Here is a 16385-nt window from a genome sequence, read left to right as displayed (position 1 = left end):
TCACAAATCCTTAAGTAAAAATGCCCCCCTTTGTCTCTCAAGCCCTTATTTGTCCCTTAAGACCCAATTCAATATGATCTCTTGTGGGAGGCCTCTCCTGGTGTCCCTAGACAGATGTGGCCCTTCTGGTCACTCACAGTATTTGGTTGGACCCATTCAAAGCTCTCTTATACCCAAACCTGTACTATTTTGATCCATGAATAAGTCTCCTGTAGATGGTTAGCTCCTCAAAGGCAGAGACTATTGAGACACATGAAACAGTAGACCGTATAACTATATAGATATACAATTACCAAAAAATAAAAAGTTTAATCAAAGAACACACACATGAAATCACAAGATCTCAAAGTCAGAAGAAACTCAAGAGGCCTGCTTTTTACCCACTGTGTGCATTTCTGCCACACATTAGCTTCCCACCTACAGATTTACCTGATCTTTCCAAGCTCAGCTTTGGGGAGTTTACTATTTCATGAGAGACAGCATTCCATTTTCAGACAATTCTAAATCTATTTTTTAAAAATATTTCTTTTTATTTATTTATGCATACAAGAACTGGGATGTAGGCCAGAGGTATGGGGGGTGAGAGGCTTCACCAGAGACAGAGTGGGGAGCAGAACAAGCAGATTGACTGAAATACACTGCTGCGGGGAGCAGCGGGCGGGACAGAAGGGGTCTGCTGGCCCAATTGTGTCAGGGATCGAACTCAGGCCACAGTGGCTGATGGTAACTTGACAGCACTGAAACTTTAGCCCCTGCCCCACCAGGGAGGCTCTCTAAATCTATCTGGAAGCAAAATTGGCTGGGCTTCCTGTTGGAGCCCTTTTGCCCCGTGACAACCCTTCCGGTGTATGCAGTTGATCATTATGCCCATCGGGGTCTCCTTTGGGCTGCAGGGTTTTGGTTCTCTTATCACCATGGTTTTGAGCTTGCCAATCGCTCTGGAGTCTTTCCTCGGCATATACTTCCTAAGGGCACCCACATGAAACAGGATGAAGACTTCTTTTTTGGCTCTTCACACTCCATTGGCTCTAAGACGGTTAAAGAAGCCACAGAAGTTCTCATGCCAACTGCATACCATTGGCTCATGCTAAATGTAGAGTCCACAGAAACCCTTCAGTCTTTTTTCTGATAACAGCTGCCATCAAGCTCCCCATACCCTACACTGAAAATTATTTTTTCTTCTCTTTTATTTTTTTACACAGCAGTAGAAATTTTCATTTATCTATACCTTGCTATGGTCCTAATGTTTCATCAGCTGAACAGTTAAAGGAGGCCTGGGTCTGCAGTAAGACACAGAAGACGGTGAGTGAGTGTGTGCCCTTGTGTGTGCAGCCGTGGGCTGGCTGTAGCAGTGTGCCCAGGGACCCTGTAGCAGTGTGCACAGGGATGTATGAGTACTTTCAGCCTTGGCAACCCCAGGGTATTGCTCATTGTTGTGGAATAACGAGATAGGTTTATTTTTATAACAAGTATTTACTGCAGAACAGCTTAGCAGAACCTCCTGGGTTTCACAACTCTTCCGGCTCTATTATCTATGCAGAATGATGCCAGCCTGGCTCCCACCCTCATTCCCATCCCCACAAAGAGGCAGACTGGAAACTAGAGCCTCAGGTTAAGGCTCAGTGTTAAGTATCCATGCTCGGAACTCAGGGAAACAGCGAGGATGCCTTCCCGGGACATTAGAGGGCAGAACTGCCTCACCCCAACTAAAAGAACAGAAGGCAGTCTCTAAACAGAGAGGGACAAAGTTCCTGACTATGTAAAATCAGTAAGGTCTAATTCTTGGGAGTGACCTCTTGGGAAGACATGAACTCTTCCAAGAGTTCCATGCCCACAGGCTAAGCACCGCCTTCGTCTGTGTTTTCTTCTTTTGTTCGTCCTGATGTCAAAGCAGTGTTGCATTGACCTATGAGACACCGTGGAAGCACGTCCCCTGGTCTCCTCCTCTTCAAACACTTTCAGCGGCTCCTGTCCCCTGGGACTCCACTGCCCCCCCTCTCTCTTCACACAATTAACTGTCTTCTTCGGATGCCCTTCCTCATCTCTTGTCAAAGTCCTGCCCAACTTCCAGAATCTCACGCACATACACATCCACACAAAACCTCCCTTTGTTCTTCTAGTGACTGCAAGCTCACTCGCCTCTGTGGGCCTCTTTTCTCCGCATCCAGGTGGAACCTGTCACTTATAATTGCAGTGTTGGCAGAGTTCACCGAGGAGCCGCTGTCCATGGAACTGGACTTACCTTACGTGGGCCTATTTGGCCTTCTTCTATCTACTCTATGCCTGTAGCAGAGATTTGGTGTCCCCTAGTATTTATTTTTTTCCTTTCTTTCTTGGATATAGACTTTTTTTCAGAGCATACGACGATTCTGAATGAAGACTAAAATCCCTGGCTCCTTCGCACTGGGCACTGCCATCTGACTCAGTTCAGGCCAATGAGATGTGGTGTGAGAGGTAATGTGATCCCTTCATCTTTAAAGGGGAGGCAGTTTCTCTGTTATGGCTCCTTTCCCTCTTTCCACTGATTGAAATATGGTAGTGAGCAATGTTGGACCATTCACATGAGGACAACAATCCAGAGAGAAGGGAGCAGGATGAATAAAGCAGCCTGCGCTCTAGCAGGCTGAGGAGAACCATTTCACCAGCTCAGATTTTATGTGAGATATAAACTCTATCTTGTCTAAACCAGATACTCCGAATCTCTGTCCCATGCAGCTAAACTTGCAGCTGAACTAACAGTGTGTCCCTTCGTGCCCAATTCTTGTCATCTTATTCCACTTTTGCCCTCTTTCTGATTCTCTAGCTTTCAACTCACTGACTTATCTCCCAGCTTCTTGGCTTGTACCTGGATTCCTTCTCTGGAACTGTCCTGATGGCTGAGCCTATGAGGGCAGGGTAGTGGTAGCAAAGTTGGCACTTCCAGATTTTGTTTGCTTTCTGGTTCCAACTCTGTGACTTTGGTGTCAGATGCAAAGCAATTAGGGCTCCTTGTCTTTGAGTCTTTGCCTTATTTCCTCTTCGTCTTATTTCCTTCCATGAGACTGTGAGCTTTCTGTGGGTGATGCTATGCCAGCCTCCTCTTAAAAGATCTTTCTAACCTGCCCATGGCATCAATATGTGTATATTTGCATGTTGGCCTTTCTAGTGCACCATGTTGAATCTTGGACAGTGGAGAATGCTATGGGCTTATTGCTAGTTTTTTCCTATTATTAAAGTCTTCCCAGCTGGAAAAGGCAATTAGATAAATAAATCAATTTACCAGATGTTTCTCAACAAGGGTACTTCCAAAGAAGTCTTCCTCTTCCCACAAAGTGGAGAGGCCATGGCATCCAACCCTACTCTGTTCCCTAACAGTTCAACCTCCTCCAACAGCTATGCCCACCCACTGTTGACCTTTCATGCTAAGTAGCAAACCCAGAGCAGGCTAAATCTTAGTCACTGAAGCGAGAAGGATTGGTATGCACTGCACTTCCTGTAGCACCTAAAAATATATTTCTCCCCATGAACTAATTAGAGAAATTGGGAAATAAAATAGAATCCCTTAAATAAGTAATTGCTAAGAAGATAGAAACACCCGGTGTCCCAGCCTTTCCAGGGCAGAGGAGCTAGAAGACCATGCACTGGAGGGCATAGATCCCCCTGGAAAGGGAACACATAGGATGGGGTGTCACCACACCTTCTTCCAGTGACTTGTGTGAGGAAGGACCAGTGGGAAACTGGTAGCCATTGGATGCACCAGCTCTGCCACTGCCTGCCCCAAACAAGTCCCCAAAGTTTTATGAAATCCTTTTTTTTTCTTCTCCTGATATTTTCCAAGACCTTTGCAACCATGCATTCTGGGGTCTGGCTGTTTCCCAGAGTCATTTGTTTCATGGCTTCCTTTGGCTCTTCTTCGCCTTCCCCCAGCCTGGCCACCTATAGTGGCCTTTCCTCATTCTGGAAACCTCTGTCAACCCCTTCCTGCCATATGTCCCTCCCTCTAGTCACTGGACTAGAGTGCTGGTCACTCTCAGAGTTTCCCGTGAACAGAGAGGGACTTGGAGACGAGACAGCATGGGAATTCATTGTGAGTCCAGCTCCTTGGAAGCTTTGGGCCTTTTTTTTTTTTTTTAAAAAAATTTATTTACTTATTCGTACAGAACTGGGGTACAGGCCAGAGATGCAGAGGGTGAGAGGATTCACCAGAGACAGAGTGGGAAGCAGAACAGGCAGATTGACGAAGTACACTGCTGGGGAGCAGCGGGCGGGTCAGGAGAGGTCTGCCATGCCATGTGGTCGCCTCCGGGGCAGGCGGGAATCGAACTCATGGGGAAGTGGCTTTAGCTTCTTAGTGCAGTGCTTTAACCCACTGCGCCACCAGGAGGGCCTGGGCCTTTCTTTATTGATGCCCTCTCTGTGTGCAGTGGTTTGTCAGGAACATAGAAGCAGGAAATGGTAGTGCAGATGGTTCCCTACTTGCTAGTGATTTCTATAGGGCTCTGAGTTTGTTTCACTGACTTTGTGGCTGGTTTCAAAATCTTACCACACATCCTCACCACCTATTCACCCACCAACGTGCCTTCTTTTGCCCTTCCTTTTTTCCTACCCAGATGAATAACCATAAGCTGTATCTCACGTTCAAAGGAAGGAGTATAAAAACAGTCAATATTTGGATCCTGTTTGCTATCTGCCAGCAACTTTCTCAAAAACTATGATCTGCTGTAACAGCTTGGTCTTGTTTAATTAAATTCCTATTCACCCCTGTGGCAGATGGTAGAATAGCTCCACTCATTAATAGAGGAACAGCCTTCCCCATCCCCTTGTCTTTTTCTTTTTTCTCTCTCTTTGGTTGCCCTCAAACACAACCAGTTATTTCAAAAAATGGAATTTTTGGGAAACAACAACAAAAAGACTATTTGGACAAAACATCTTCATGAAGAAACATGTGTACATCCCCCAGAAAAAAAAGCCAGCACTCCCTTATATAGCTTTTAGAGAGGCTATTACTTCACAAATAGGCACCTCCTTTTTATTTCAGTGGATGGGGAAGCAACATCATTTCCTGTGGGTGCTGCAAGGCATGCTGGATCTTGTAGTTTGCTGGTTGCACTTAGGTGGGAACTTTTTTCTGGCCTCTGGATCTTGTTTAATATTGTTTCAGTATAATAATTGTCATGGTGTTAAGATATACATGCTAAGTGAACCACTTAGTAATACTAGTCATGGTGTTAAGATACACATAACAGAAAATTTATCATTTTAACTCCTTTTAAATGTACTATTCTGCAGTATTAAGTGCAGACACACCATTATGCAGCCACCACCAACATCCATCTGCAGAATTCTTTTATTTTCCTCCACCTGAAACTCGTGAGGTACCCATTAAACACTGACTATCCATTTCCTCCTCCCCTAGCCCCTGACACGCACTATTCTTCCTATGTATATGAATTTGATGCCTGGTTGATCATATAAGTGGGGTCATATAGCATTTGTATTTTTGTGACAGGTTTATTTCACTTTGCATGATTTCTTCGGGTTATTCCAGTTTGCTTGGTGTTTCAGATTTTCTTTCCTTTTAAAGGCTGAATAATACTTGCTGGTATGAGTGCACTACACTTTCTCTATCCATACCAGGGTTATCTATTAGACTCTTGGGTTGCTTTTACTTATTGGCTAATGTTTATAATGTTGCTGTGAACATGGGTGTACTAATATCTGCCTGAGCCCCACTTCTTTTGGGCGTATATTGAGAAGTGGAATATGTTGGGCCATGTGATAATTTTATGTTTTTTTTTTTTTTTAGAAATCACCATAATAATTTTTCACAGTGGATGCCTCATTTTACAGTCCTACCAACAATGCCTAAGGAGTACTTTTCCTGTACATTTCTTCACAGAAAAAAGTCTGGTCAAGTTCCCCATTCTTTGAGTCACAGATGGCTATTAGAATGACCAACTGACTTGTTCAGGACTTTCCAAGACTGAAAGTCTTGCATCCTGGAAAACTCCTCAGCCCAAGGCAAACTGGAACAATTGACCACTCCAGTTAGCCTTGTCCCGAGAAGGAGAAGGCTCCGAAAGTTAACTGCCAGCTAATTTGCCAGATAACCGTGCATGCAGGTGAGCCCAGCAGAGCTCAGCCAAGCTGGCCCAGACCAGAACAGCCCAGGCAGCCTGCCCACTGTGATCTAAATAAATGACTGTTGTTTAAGTTTGGGGATGATTTGTTCCTCAGTGAAGACTGATCAGTGCAACCCTACATAAAATATCCATTGTTTCTTTAGAGCTCTGCTCTAGATAGGACATTTCTGGCCCCCTAGTTATACCTTCCTTAGGGAAAGAGCTTTACCTACTTGTTTTGCAATCTGGCCACTGAAGCAGCTAAGAGCCATTCATTCTCTGCCAGAAGCAGACAGAAGAGGCCCCTTCTTCCCAGTGGCCGGCCCTTCATCATTCACTTTTCACTGCACAATGAGAGGTGTGCTGGCTAGACTTAGAGACTGAAGTGCCTGTAAGGGTCCACTGCACACCACAGTCAGCTATGTTTTCTTACACAGCTTCTATTTTTTTCGCCTCTTTTTTTTCTTCTGGATCACAGTGTATCTGGAAGAATTATGATTTGCTTCATATGTTCTTGCTCCAGGTGACTGGGGCTTCTGTATTCCCCCACCTGGTCTGTCTGCTCAGTTCTCTGGGCAGTTGCAATGAAAAGAATTGTTTTGATACCAGAGTTTGATCATGGTAACACCTATAAGCTGTTTCAAAGCTCTTCAGAGCGTTTCATTCTGGAACGTGAGGTCAAGCAGGACTCTTGTTCTAAAGGACAACCATTTATGCTGAAACTTTTTGACTCTTAACTCTTTTGTGAGGCATTAGACTACTTCAATTTGTCCTTTGCTGAATGCTTGTACCTGGAGGGAGGGGTTCCTGGTCAGGCTGCCACCTTGGCCTCAAGGGCTTTTCAGCCACTTGCTATGGGTGGCAGCTTGCATTCTCAGTTTCAGAGTGACAAGAATTTCATGTCAGAACTCTTTCCCTACTCCTGGGTCAATAAAGAGAGCCACAGAAATGTCAGCATTTCAAGGATTTTTAGACACTGTCATTTTATGGATCAGGAAACTGAGGCCCAGGCTTGCCCAATGTCTTCTTCTTCCAGCCCAGCAAGGTAGTGTTAGTTAGAAACATGAACCCCTGACCTCTACGTCGGTGCCATCTCAAATCCCCATTGCCGATGACAAACACACTCAAAGTGTTTTCACTAGGTGATGGATTTTGATTGATTTTTGAAAAATTAGTTTGGAGAAGTGAAAGGAAGGCAAGGAATTTCTGCTGGACAAATTGTGGGTGGCAGAAACAGAGGGGGGAGGGCAATGTGCCAAGACAAGAGATCTTAGAAAGGCTTCTTCTGGCCACTCCTTGCACTGAGAACACCCACAGGACAGAAAGAAAAATAAAAAATGGAAAGGAAGCCAAGCCTTTCACCCAACCCAGCCTATGAGCATCTCTGAAGAAGAAGCCTCCCACCTTTCTATTTTATTTAGCAAACATTTTTCTTAAGAACTTACTCAGTTTTGCCAAAGGAAAAACCCATTGCATATTAAATGTCTGTGTTTCTATGAATTCTCTTTCAATGCTTGTCCAATTGTGCTCAGCGTGAGTACACATTTCTTAGTATTTTTTTCCTCTAATATTTCGTATATGAATATTTTTATGTCAACAGAATGCTCATGTTACAGAATCCTCATTTTGTCCATTTTAGTTTTAGTGCTGTGTCCATTATGCGGAAGCCACATAATTTGTCTTCAAATTCTTCTCAGTTTGGTTCTTTGTGTCATTGCTACCTCATTAGCAGTAGTAGCATTGGTATGGTTACATTTTGCATCAATGGTTCTTTTCTTTGACTTATTTATCGGTAGATGGAAGGATCAGATCACAGCTAGGATGCAATTCTGGCTATTGCTGAATTTCTGTCTAGAAAGATGCAACCAATGGGACCACCAATGGGACCACCGTTCCACTTCAACGTGCTGTTGCCCCAGGGCAGAACTGTGCAGTCCTTGGGCTTGTCATTTCCCATTGGGAAAAGTTAAGTAATCATGAGTGTAGAGATGAATCGAGGACAAGGGTCTAGGAGATGAAGCTAAGTAGAACTGGAAAGAGTTAAGACAAAAGTTTCAAGGGAGACAAAGTGATGAAGTGTTTGCTTTTTGATGTGGTTTTTTTTTTTGACTACCTGTCCCTGAGTGTATGGTGGGCTGGCCTCGGTGAAAAATTTGCCTAGACTGGACACCAGTTTAACAAAAGAAACTTGGCATTTCTGTCCTTTTTGAGTCAAGTTGTCTATTTTTCTATGGATAGTTTAACTGTCTCCAATCCTTTTGTGCATTATTTTTGCTCCCTAGTTCTAAAGCTTCTTTCCTTTCTTTTATAAGCCACAATCAGAGCCCCTGAATCACAAAGGAGCCGAATTAACTTTCCTCTCCTCACCACATGGGTCCTCATGGCTCACAAGAAGACACAACAGAGTGACTCCCCAGAGTTCTTTTCATTGATTGTGTTTGGTCAGATCATGCTGATAATAGCAAGCCAAGATCCTCAGACATTCCTGGGAGAAAGTGGTGGCTTGGGAAAGAACTCTGGTATCCAGTTAATTGGGCCCATCTCTCTTCGCCTACCTTCCCACACCACATGCAAAATTTCCAGAGTGGTTTAGAGCAGCCTAACTTTCAGACTCCTCTAGGGGATTGCTTGGCAAGATTAGTGCCCACACCAAGAAGTCTGTGAACCACATGGTCTGCTCTGAAGTCTGCAACATCTGAAAAGTTAATGCCAAACATTAGGAAACCAAATATAGGAAAGCCAGTTTGTGGGATGAATTGCTTTTTATAAGAAGCATCTGGACAAAGTGTTTGGTGAACTCTTAGCCTTCTTGAGTTGGGTTATGCATTCTCTAGTCTTAATTAGACATGTGAATAAGCAGAGCTTTAAAGATAGAGGAACATCCCATGATACTTGACAAACTTCAACAAGGCCACTGTCATCCTCTAGATATGCTCAGCCTCTGACTGGCACCAGAGCTACTGTCAGTCAGCTAATATAATGTCCAACACCTGACCAAGGGCTAGACTACAAATGTTGCCTTTCCCCAGGAAGTCCAGAATTGATTGGTGGAGAGGGTGGTGAAGCATGGGGGGAGAATGAATGTTCTGATTTTCCAGTGGGTTAGCCAACAATCTGATCCCCACCACTTCTTTGTAAATTTTTTTGTCTGGGCCTCAAAACTTCTGAGTGGATTCATCCTCGACAGACACACTGAGAATCCCAAAATACAGCAGTCTCCTTTTTTTATTCGCTGACTGAAAAAAAGAAAAAATCAGCCATCCCTTGTCCCTTACCTACTGCTACCACTCTAACAAGCTAGCACTGGGTAAAGCCCTCTTATATCACTCAGAGTAAAGACCCTGAATATTCCCTGAAAGACCTTCAACCCAGTAGTTTTTGCTTAGTTGATCTCCAAAGCATAGAGGCTTTGAATACCGGCCATTCTATTTAAAGAACACCTTAAAAAAACAAGTCAGAAAAGTACTTAATATACTTCCTTGATCTCATAACATATTTCCAGAGAAGAAGAGAGGAGAGAATGAAGGAGGAGAGATCAGGGCCTTTCCCCAGAGTGGTCCCATGTAGCCCTGGTACCTGTGATTAGAGAGGAAGCACCATAAGGTTGTTGACTCCCACTGCTCATTGTGTTCAGCTCAACCACAGAGGGCTCTGTCCATGTCCTCTAGGACCCCAGTCAGGATGTGGCCCTCCTCCAGAGAGAGAGCAGATGGTGTGGGCCTCCCTTCTACAGTCTGGGAGCCAGGATGGGTGTAGGCAGATTCTTTTTTTTTTTCTTTTAAATAATATATATATATATATACACACACATCATTTTGTGTATTTTTTCATCTCAGTTGTAATCCCCGTGGGCTTCCCATCCCCAAATCACCCGTGTGCCATCACCACAGTCCAGTGCATTTCCCTCCCCTGAATGTTTTTCACCCCATTCCCCACTCCACCCCCATAAAATGTCTCTGGTACATAGCTGTTCATTATTATTATTATTATTATTATTATTATTTTCTTGTAGGCAGATTCTTGCACTCAGTCAGGGGGAAGCACAGGCACACACCTTCCAACTTGTAGGTCTCTTTTGAGGAAAACATATAAGACTAACAACAACATATTGTGTTTTTTGTTTTTAAAAAGTTTAAGATGTACCAGTTGAGTAACCCTGACCACATTACAGAATTCCAATCCCAAAAGTGGTGTATTTACCTGAACACCAGCCCATTGTAGACTCTGGACGGAAGAAACACCGTCCATACAAATCAATTGAAAACGTCTATTCTTAAAGGCTCTGTTCTTAGAGTAAAAGCTCTGAAAGCCAGATGGAACACAAGCAGCAAGCATCACACAACAGCAGAGGATGAGAAGAGCACCAGGGAGCTGGGCACACGAGCACCCAGAGAGATTAGCAGAATTGGGTCAACACTAGAACGGCTGTTTACACTGAACCAAACAGAGCGGGTTCTCTTGGCCTCACAGTCCTTGGTGGTGAAAAGAAAACAGAAGTCAACAGCATAACCCAAGGCCGGGTGGAGCCTTGGCACCATCAAAAAGCAGATTCTAGATCTGGAAAGCCTTGGCCCTCTCCTTGAACTCAGTTTTCAAGGTTTCGGCGATTAGTCACCTCACCCCTCCTCATCAGCTTCTGTCTTTAACCAGAGCCCTGACGTGTCTGAACCCGTAAGCACCTCCAGAGCTGGAGCGCCTGTCATCTTCACACCACAGATGACTAACCACCGTCTCCTAATTATCACAAAACAAAAATGCTACTTGCTTTAAACTGCAGCTTTAGGAAGAGTGTGTTTGGAGAGCTGCAGAAAGAGCAGATAGGCAAGAGGCGAGTAACTAACCTTTTGTTAGGCCTTTGCAATCCCCAGGAGCATGGGGCAAGCAAGCAAGGATCCTGATAGTGTTCTGTGCTTGGCAGGACTACATTGTTAATATCATTCATTACTGCCTCTGATTAGGTTCCCAGTCTCATTAGGATCTTGGTGTCTTTGACTGTTTCTCTTGGATCAGATTGGATTCCACTTGTAGAGAATTATCACAGCTTTTGAGTGTCCAGGGCAGGCCAGATATCATCTCTTGGCTTGACTTCTTCCTAAACTCTCTGTCCTGTGCGTGTGTGTGTACTGCTGATGACGCAAGCCTCTGTTCAGGCATGCTGGCCCGCAGACCCTCCGCTGTCAGCTGAGCCCAGAGCTTCTCACCCAAATGAAACCGACATGGAATCCAAAACACTTAGACTAAACTTACCCTAGAAGTAAGGCAGGACATTCAGGTTTGATACAGCCAACCAAAGTGAGGCCAACCTTTAAAAGGGGGTATACGGTGGGAGGGAAATGTACTGGACTTTGGTGATGGCACATGGGTGATTTGGTGATGGGAAACCCGTGGGGATTACAACTGAGATGAAAAAAATACATAAAATGATGTAAAAATAAGCTATTATATTTATTTAAAAAAAAAACTCCTAAAAAAAGGGGGGGTTGTAAAGGGAGGTTCTTACCCTTTCTAAAGTTGATATATTACAAAGCCATCATAATAAAGAAAGTATAAAAATGCAAGTAGATCAACAGAACATAACTGAGAGCTTCACCAGAGACGGAGTGGGGAGCAGAACAGGCAGATCAACGAAGTACACTGCTGAGGGGAGCAGTGGGCGGGTCAGGAGAGGTCTGCCACGCCATGTGGTCACCTCCGGGGCAGGCGGGGATTGAACTCATGCGGAAGCGGCTTTAGATTCTCAGTTCAGTGCTTTAACCCGCTGTACCACCAGGGAGGGCCACAAGGTGCTTTTTAAGTCAATCAAGAGCAGAAAGCTTGATCACTCTGGGAAGGATTTGCATTGTGAAGTATGACCTGGAGTGCAGGGGTGGGGTGGGGGGGGTGGGATTGACTGAAGCATAAACTTACCCCCAACTTGAGCAGGAACATCTGGGGAGCCGTCGACTGATGTATAACACGGGACCCCAGAAGTTGGATATTGGAAAGCCTTGTTGATAAGATTAAAACCCTGGCTGGGGACCTAGGCCTTGATCTTACTTACAATACCAAGTCACCAAGCAGATGAGACGTGCTGGAAGGGCAGACTCAGAGGCCCAGATACTATAGATGAGAGCACATTTTCTAGTCTCACCCTTCTCTTTTCTTTTTGTTGTTCCCCTTACAACAGATGCTGTGTGATTACGGTATCGATAAAAGGCCATCTTGCATTATGCAACTTGTTCCATGACTTCAATTTGTCAGCAAGGTGTTGTCAATGCAACAGAAGAGGGGTAGGGAGGGGGATCAGAACAAGGGGATGGAAGAACACAAAGGACTGTGGTGGTTGATCACTGGGACCATGGTGGTAGGAGAACTAGGAGGACGCCACCGGAGGGGAGAAACCAAATACGGTCCAAACATTAGTAGTGATGTAAGGAAATCAATCAACTTAATTCCAAAGAAAAAAACAAGCCAATGATCTGATATACACATAGCAACATAGATCAATCTTAGAAGTAGCAGGAAAAATGAGTGGTGAGGAATAGTGAAAAGAGAACACTCCCATAAATTCATAGTGCTGCAAACAAATACTATTTGTACGAAAAGGAAATCAAAAGACATACACTAAATGCATGGGAGCCACCGTGGGTGAGGAAGAAGGGTGGAATTGCAGGATGGGGAATTTATGAAAGGGGTCTCACAGGGACCGATGTCTATGAGCCAAGGAGTCAGTTTCACTTCAGTTCCGGTACCTGCCCTCTGGAACAAGCAGCATAAACCACTATCACCTGAGCTGGGAAAAGCAAACTCATATTTTCCACCTTCACTGTCACCTTCTCTGAGATCTCTTCTAAAAGGTTACAAGCTGAGTCACTGGGAAATCACAGGGCCCTTTTACACACCACTCCTGCTCTTATCTGTGATGGAAATGACATCGAATAAGTCTTCAGAGGGATGAAAAAGCTGGCACCTGGCTAAAGGTGTGTGTCTCACCTCGGGGCAGAAAGACCTTGTTCACAGAGAAGGATGCCTTTTCATTTTCTATCCCATGAACTTTCCCACCTTTGATTCCAATCAAATCTATCATCTTAAATGCAACAGGCTTAATCTCCAATGGCTGGCATGAAAGAAAGAACATACAACTAACTCACTCAGCATGATCTTAGATCTTGCCCACCTGGCAGAGAGCCCCAAACAAGACTCCCACCAGAAAATGGGCTCACATTGGCCCCCTGACCTGGCAAGCTCTTTCAGTTAATGGTAGTGGGTGTGGTATGAGGTCCTCTGATGAAATCTATCCTGTATCAGCCATCAGCCCCAGAAAAACTGGAGGTCCTGAGAGAGCCAGAGAATAATGAAGCTGTCACTTGGTTTCATTCCCCATTCCCCACAGTGGCTATTCTAAACCTTGACTCTATCTAACAATCAAGAATCAATATCAGGTTACTGGTCCAAAGTGAGTAACACAGAGATTACATTTGGGGATGCAGAGAACTGGTTGGGAGGTTCAGAGAAGCCCTGCCTCTCGGCTCATAAAGTAAAACCAGAAAAACAAGGTGACCAAAACTACAGCTCAGAACCTGGAGCCTGGAGGTTGGAAGCTGGCCCTGCCTCCCAGGTTAACCCCTTCTTGCCCAGACCGCACCTTCCTCAGTAACGCTGGGTAAATGGTCTCTTTTAGACACCAGCATTGTGTTCCACAAACAACTCTGCAATAAATAAGATCATTAGGAAAACAGAGAATTCCAGCATATATGGTAAGAGAGTTTGCATGAATACCATTTTTGTCTTTTTTCTTTTTGAGTCTAGAAAGGAAACTCCTGTGCCTGCCTTAAGACTCAATTCTGGAAAGCTAAAGGTTTTTTAAACTTAACATAATACGTTTTACTTTATATATTATATATAAATGTGTATACTTTGTTGTTCATAACAACTAAATAATATTTCAAAAAATGGAATTAGAAATCAGCCCAGGAAGAATGTAAATCTTTCTCCTCTTAAAACACCAACTCAGCCTCTTACCCTTTGATTTCCTCCCAAGGGTCAGCTTTGGCCAGAAGCTATGATTCAGGTGCCAAGTGAGACAGAGAAGCCCCCTTACACCCCAGGGTTCATGGTAAAATCACTGGGAGACTCTCATGTGTGACAGTGTTAGTTTGTTTCCCTTTGTGGAGAAAATGCTCACAAGTCAATGGCCAATTTGCCACATTCGTTGATGACTGGACCTTTTCGGACAACCTGCAATGTTTCCAAATGATGAAATCTCAGAATTGGAAAGGTCATGAAGGTCATTTGGCTTAACTTCTTTGAACCCATGTAGGAATCCCTTCTGTGTTATCATTTTCTATCATTATATCATAACATGGAACAGCTTTTACTAACAGAAAATTCTTCCTAGCTTTCCCAAATCAGCTCCCGTACAATATACCAGTTCTGCTCTTTGGAATATCCTTGAACAAATATGTTCCTCTTCCCATGGCTGCCCTCCAGAAGTTTAAGGACAATGTTTATATTCCCCTGAGTCTACCTTCCATTCTTTTAACAAATACTCCTCCACAGGCAACTCTGTATAGCCCAGAGGTCCCAGAGGGCCCTCCAGCTCCCCATGACAGATAGATACTCATGAGGGTAGACTCATATACCATCTCAGACACCCTGTAAACTCCATGACACAGAGAATTTAGTCCATATTATTATGTGCTGTTTCCACAACATCTAAATGCAGAAGGCATTTAATAAATATATGCTGACTGAATGAATACAAAGATGAATAACACAGTCGCTGCCCTCTTATTCTAGTGGAGGAACTATAGGCTATTACAATCTAGCCACAAGGAGAGAACATTGGTAGGAGAACCCCAAGAGACAGACACTAATCCAGTGTTCATTGTTCTCATCTTCCTCGGTCATTGTGACTTTGATGTCATCATTTTGTCTGCCTGTCGGTCTTCCCCATTGTACTGTCAACACATTAAGGACAGTGCTGCCCCCTATATCCCAACCACTTATCATAGGGTAGACACAGCAGGTGTTTCATATTTGTTAAATGAAGTGACTGCTTAATAGATGACTAAATAAGTTAATATATTAATATTCCAAGAGGAAAACATTAACAGGTCTGATTTTATTGACCTAAGGTCGTTAGTATTGCCTGAAATTTTATCAATGCAAAAAACTAGGGAGATAGAAATGACAGAAATCTTGGGAGAAAAAGACCATGTTACCCCAGGGCCCCCCACAGCTTCAGTGTTTCAGTCTACCGTAAGTGTTAAGGAGCATCTTAATACTTAAGATGTCAGGGATAGAGATCTGGACAGGCCTCAAATGACCCTGCTAAACAATTTTGACTTCACTTTGAGAGCTCAAGGGAGCCGTAAAGAGAATTCTAAAATCCTACAATATTCAGATATGCATTTAGAAGTTACCTTGAAGCAGTATAGAAAATGGATTGTCAGAAGAATGCTGTAGGAGAGATGAGTCAGGAGATGATTTGAAGCATACTTGGAAAGTAGATGGAGAAAGGAACAGACATAAGAGACCATGGGGAGCACTTGCAGAACTCGGTCACAGGAGGACTACACTGCCACTCAGACTTCAGGAGCTCAAGGACAGAAACTATCCATGACACAGAGCCAGGCATCCCCTGGGGAGGGGAGCAGGAACTGGGGAAGAACCTATAGCATTGTGTGAATCACCCAGGGAGAGAATGTGGGGTGGGAAGAGAAAAGGGCCACCTGAGCCTCTCAGCAATGTTCTGTGAAGATTTCAAAACATTTTGAGGCATTCTCTTGGTACTGCAGAATTATTACTAATGAAGAGAAGCCTCCTGTCCCAAAGCAGATATGGCAATTCACGAGTAAAGCAACTAGAGGAAAATAGTTCTGAGAGAGGAGCCCGGTTTCTAGATATCTCTTTGTGGGTAGCAAGACAGAAGCCTAAAGGGAGTTTCACGAAAGAAAATAAGAAAGGCATGCATGCGCTTTGTGGTTTTGCTTCTTTGAGGTAGCAGTCAGGGCATGACTTGTATGCCCAATTCACTCCCAGGTCCAACATTGAGCTCTAGGCTTCCCAGGGGTGACCCCTTGGGCCTATATCCTTGCCACCCTGGCCATGTCAGTCTTCTGTAGCAGGAAGATCCCATTAAATCGTGTTAGTTACAGGCATCTGAGCCGCATGAGGGCCTGATCAAGTCAAATGCATGTCTCCTAGCTGTGAGGAATAAAAATCAATATTTTAAAATCTGAATTATTCAGCTGTTATTCCCCAGAGGTGCTTCCTAACCTAAGGAGTGCCTCAGTATGAGAA

This window comes from Condylura cristata, unplaced genomic scaffold (assembly GCF_000260355.1).
Source record: "Condylura cristata isolate star-nosed mole 26May11 unplaced genomic scaffold, ConCri1.0 scaffold00003, whole genome shotgun sequence".
Lineage (NCBI taxonomy): Eukaryota > Metazoa > Chordata > Mammalia > Eulipotyphla > Talpidae > Condylura > Condylura cristata.
The sequence above is the reverse complement of the archived record's forward strand: the minus strand, read 5'-3'. Positions refer to the sequence as shown.